Source organism: Aquarana catesbeiana, linkage group LG03 (assembly GCF_042186555.1).
Source record: "Aquarana catesbeiana isolate 2022-GZ linkage group LG03, ASM4218655v1, whole genome shotgun sequence".
Classification (NCBI taxonomy): domain Eukaryota; kingdom Metazoa; phylum Chordata; class Amphibia; order Anura; family Ranidae; genus Aquarana; species Aquarana catesbeiana.
The window spans coordinates 671,943,379-671,949,378 of NC_133326.1; the positions used below are offsets into that span (position 1 = coordinate 671,943,379).

A 6,000-nucleotide genomic window follows, 5' to 3' on the forward strand; every position below is an offset into this window, starting at 1 on the left:
TATCAGATGAAGATCCATGACCACCAATAAACATCAAATCCAGATCTGCGACCTCTAATAGACATCAGACATAGTTCTTGTGACCTCTAATAGACATCAGATGAAGATCTTTGATCTTTAATAGATATCAGATGAAGATCTGTGACTTCTATTAGAAATCAGACCCAGATCTGTGACCTCTAATAGATATCAGATGAAGATCTGTAACCTCTAATAGACATCAGACCCACATCTCTGACCTCTAGTAGATATCAGACAAATCTCTTTGGCCTTTATTAGATATCAGATGAAGATCTGTGACTTCTAATAGACATCAGCAGAAGATCTTGACCTCTAATAGACATTAGACGCAGATCTGTGTCCTCTAATAGATATCAGCCCAGATTTTTGACTTCTGATAGACATTGAATGAAGGTGTTTGACCTTTAATAGTTATCAGTTGAAGATCTATGACCACCAATAAACATCAAATCCAGATCTTTGACCTTTATTAGACATCAGACATAGGTCCTGTGACCTCTAATAGACATCAGATGAAGATCTTTGATCTTTAACAGATATCAGATGAAGATCTGTGACTTCTAATAGATATCAGACCCAGATCTGTGACCTCTAGTATCAGAAGAAGACCTGAGACCTCCAATAGACATCAGATAAAGATCTGTGACTTCTAATAGATATCAGACAAAGATCTGTGACCTTTAATAGATATCAGATGAAGGTATTTGACCTCTAATAGATATCAGATGAAGATCTTTGACCTCTAATAGATATTAGATGAAGATCTTCGACCTCTAATAGATATCAGATGAAGATCTGTGAAGTCAAAAATCTGGGCTGCTATCGATTAGTGGACACAGATCTACACCTAATGTCTATTAGAGGTCAAGATCTACTTCTGATGTCTATTGGAAGTCACAGATCCCTGACCTCTAGTAGATATCAGATGAATATCTTTGGCCTTTATTAGATATCAGATGAAGATCTGTGACTTCCAATAGACATCAGAAGAAGATCTTGACCTCTAATAGACATTAGGTGTAGATCTGTGTCCACTAATCGATAGCAGCCCAGATTTTTGACTTCTAATGGACATTGAATGAAGACGTTTGACCTCTAATAGATATCAGATGAAGATTTTTGACCTTTATTAGACTGCAGACCTGTGACCTCTAATAGACATCAAACGCAGATCTGTGACCTGTAATAGACATCAGAATATATGTGACTTTTAATAGACATTAGAAGAAGATTTGCGCCATCAAATAGACATTAGACACAGATCTTGTGACCTCTAAATAGACATCAGATGAAGATCTGTAACCTTTAATAGACATCAGACACAGATCTGTGACCGAAATCTCTAATAGACATCAGACACAGATCTTGTGGCCTCTAATAGACATTAGAAGAATATCTGTAACCTTCAATAGACATCAGACCCAGATCTGTGACCTCTAACAGACATCATACGAAGACCCGAGACCTCTAATAGACATCAGGTGTAGATCTGTGACTTCTTATAGACATTGGATCCAGATCTGTGACCTCTAATAGATATCAGACGAAGACCTAAGACCTTATAGAGATCAGATGCAGATCTTGTGACCTCTAATAGATATCAGTTGAAGATCTGTGACTTCTAATAGACATTAGAAGTCACATTATCTGTGACTTCTAATAGACATTAGAAGATTTGTAACTTTTAATAGACATCAGACCCAGATCTGTGACCTTTAATAGACATCAGATGCAGATCTTGTAACCTACAAAAGATATCGGACAAAGATCTGTCATCCATAGAGAGGACAAGGAGCCAGATTGATAAGAGCGATCATGTCATGAAGGGATTAACTAACAAACACACATTGCTAATATACAGATATGGAACACAAACATGTCTAATACAGAGATATCATGGTTTTATGTATCTTTGAATATATAGACATCGGGAGGAAGATATCTGCAATATAGAGACTATAGTACACAGATGTCATATTATAGACCTCTATAATATACAGACATCAGGATACAGACCTTTCTAATATACAATGCAAACACACAGACATCAGGATACAGACTTCTCTAATATACAGATATCAGGATCAGGATACAGGCCTCTCTAACAGACATCAGAATGCAGACCTCTTTAATATACAGAGCTCTCTAATAAAACTCATATGCTGGCTTTCAATGCCATTCAGCTTCTATCCAGCAGAGGGAGCCAGTGTACTTGATGCAGGCTGCACTGAACCTTGGGAAATGTAGTCTGGGGATAGGATCTTGCATAAGAGTAATTGAAGTGATGGACTACAACTCCCAGTTATAGACTCTTAACAAGAAGGAAAAGGACCAGCTTTCCCTGGGCTGCAGAGAAGAGAACTTAATTTTCCTGAAGGGGACTGGAGAGGGCACATCTCAGATCCTTTGTGTGTATTTGCTGGCAGTAGTCTGTGCATTCACTGGTGACAGACTAAGGACTGGAGTTCTGAGGACTGGGTAACTGAGGACCAGATTGCCCCGATAGCAGAGCCAGAAGGGTTGCAGACAAGTGACCAGACCAAGGTTCACTGTGTTACCAGAACTGGTGAGCAGTTGTGGCTACTGTGATTAATTTTACCGCTGCTAGCAGATCAGGAGAACATAAGACCGCCTTTCTACACAGTAGTCCAAATTCACTGCATGCAGAGTTTTAAAAGGACTGTACAGATATGCACCACGTAAAAGACTGGGCCCCACCAGTTTGCCAGCTGTAGGTTGCAAGTCAGGAGCCAACACAGGTAATAGTAGCCCGAGGTACCTCTCTAAAGATACGTATAAATAGAAACAGTATAAAGAGTGCACTCTGATAAGTTTATTGACCAGAGAGGCCACTGAGGGACTGTTCATCGTTACTAATATTGTTCATTGCTCAGACTGTCCATTGTTAGGTTATCTTGCTTAGCGGTGTAGTGTTTTAAGCTATAACCCAGTAAATACCTCATTCAGCTTACTGTGAATGAAAAGTGCTCACATAGGTGATTGCAGCATCCCGTTATCTAACCAGGTGAGTTAGAAGGGACAAGGCTGGTCACAGAGTCATGGCAAAGAACGGAGAACCCGTTATACCAAGCGCCTCCTCCGGGGGGGAAGCACTACACACAGATATCAGGGTACACACCTCTCTAATATACAGAGCTCTCTAATACACAGACATCAGGGTACAGTCCTTCCTAATAAACAGATATGAGGATACAGCCCTCTCTAATACACAGATTCCAGGATACAGCCCTCTAATACACAAATTTCAGGATACAGCCCTCTCTTATACACAGGTATCAGAAATGCATATAAGCCTTTAAAATTAGCACTTTTGATTTCTCCCATAGACTTCTAAAGGGTGTTCTGCGTCTTTCGAATTTGCCGCGAACACCCCAAATTTTTCACTATTTGGCGAACAGGCGAATACCCAACTTACGTTCGACTTGAACATTGGGCTCATCTCTAATCAGAATACAGACCTCTCTAATACACATATATCAGGATACAGACCTCTCTAATACACATATATCAGGATACAGACCTCTCTAATACACAGATATCAGGATACAGACCTCTCTAATTTACAGAGCTCTCTAATACACAGATATCAGGGCACTGACAAATACACAGATATCAGGATATAGCCCTCTCTAATTAACAGGTATCAGCATACAACCCTCTCTAATACACATATATCAGGATACAGACCTCTCTAATACACATATATCAGGATACAGACCTCTCTAATACACAGATATCAGGGTACAGACCTCTCTAATTTACAGAGCTCTCTAATACACAGATATCAGGGTACAGACCTCTCTAATTTACAGAGCTCTCTAATACACAGATATCAGGGTACTGACAAATACACAGATATCAGGATATAGCCCTCTCTAATTCACAGGTATCAGCATACAACCCTCTCTAATACACAGATATCAGGATACAGACCTCTCAAATATACAAAGCTTTCTAACACACAGACATCAGGGTACAGAGCTCTCTAATACACAGATATGAGGATACAGCCCGTTTTAATATACATATATTAGGATACAGATCTCTCTAATATACAGAGCTCTCAAATACATAGATACCAGGATAGAGACCTCTCTAATATACAGAGCTCTCTAATACACAGACATCAGGATAGAGACCTCTCTAATACACAGATATCAGGATAGAGACCTCTCTAATACACAGATATCAGGATAGAGACCTCTCTAATACACAGATATTAGGACCCAGATCTCTCTAACAGACAGATTTTAGGACCCAGGTTTCTCTAATACACAGATTTTAGGATCCAGACCTCTCTAATACACAGATATCAGGATCCAGATCTCTCTAATACACAGATATCAGGATCCAGATCTCTCTAATACACAGATATCAGGATCCAGATCTCTCTAATACACAGATATCAGGATCCAGATCTCTCTAATACACAGATATCAGGATCCAGATCTCTCTAATACACAGATATCAGGATCCAGATCTCTCTAATACACAGATATCAGGATCCAGATCTCTCTAATACACAGATATCAGGATCCAGATCTCTCTAATACACAGATATCAATATAGAGACCTCTCTAATACATAGATATCAGGATACAGACCTCTCTAATATAGGGATAATTTACAGATCTCTCTAATACACATATACAGGTATCAAGATTGAAGGTTTTTCAACATTGTCAGCTCTCAGGGCCAAGCAGGTCCTGTTTTTCCATCTCCCGCCATCACACCTCTGATAATCATTTCAAAAGTCTCATCTGATCACTCCTCCCGTGACTCTATAATGGGATTATTAGCGCTCCCCGAAGACCGATGTGACAAGGACGCCTCCAATACACAGACATCACGACACAGACATGTCTTATATACAGACATCATGACACAGACATGTCTTATATACAGACATCACGACACAGACATGTCTTATATACAGACATCACGACACAGACATGTCTTATATACAGACATCACGACACAGACATGTCTTATATACAGACATCACGACACAGAATTCAGGTCAAAGGCATAGTGTTCAGGCATTATCTAATATACAGGCATTTCTAATACAGAGATATGAGGACACTGCCATCTCCTAATACACAGATATCAAGACACTGAAATCTCCTAATACACAGATATTAGGACATTGCCTCCTCCTAATACACAGATATTAGGACATTGCCTCCTCCTAATACACAGATATCAGGACATTGCCTCCTCCTAACACACAGATATCAGGACACTGAAATCTCCTAATACACAGATATCAGGACACTGAAATCTCCTAATACACAGATATCAGGACACTGAAATCTCCTAATACACAGATATCAGGACACTGAAATCTCCTAATACACAGATATCAGGACATTGCCTCCTCCTAATACACAGATATCAGGACACTGAAATCTCCTAATACACAGATATCAGGACATTGCCTCCTCCTAATACACAAGTATGATCAGGTGCCATTCATTCGATCATGCTGAGTGTACCGTCACGCCGGCGGTCGCTGTCCTTGGTATTCTCTGTGTGTCTCTCTTCTTCTGTCTACCTATATCTGTGCCCTCCCTCCCTCCCTCTCTGAAATCCCTCTCTCTGCTCCCCTCCCCCTTTATGGAAGAACCATCACCCCCCCTCCCTTCTCTCCGCATTCATCCCCCCCTTCCTTCCTCCATGGCTCCCACCTCCAGCTATTCACCAGCTTTCCTGAGAGGGGTGGGCACACACATGGGCACAGGGATAGGGAGAGATGCTGGGCTGACAGTGATGCTGAAGAATGGGAAGGCGCAGGATGGTGAGGGGGGGGACAGGGGGGGGGGGGCGCTGCGTTCCCTGGGTGACAACACGTGCCAGACCCTTGCCAATCCGCACAATAAAAGGGAGGCTTGTACCAGGCTTCTAGAGATGGGGCAGCATTACCCGGGTGGGCACAGGCTCCTCGCCTTCTATAGT

At 41.1% G+C, this 6,000-nt stretch overlaps 1 protein-coding gene across 1 annotated transcript in view; it reads right to left on the reverse strand.

Moving 5' to 3' along the window:
- Positions 1-5,626, reverse strand: part of NAT16 (N-acetyltransferase 16 (putative)) — a 46,616-nt gene extending 40,990 nt beyond the window's left edge. Inside the window, exon 1 of the mRNA XM_073622855.1 lies at positions 5,541-5,626. The gene's annotated coding sequence lies outside the window, so the exon portion shown is untranslated. The remainder of the gene's footprint in view (positions 1-5,540) is intronic.
- Between the last annotated feature and the right edge of the window lie 374 nt (positions 5,627-6,000).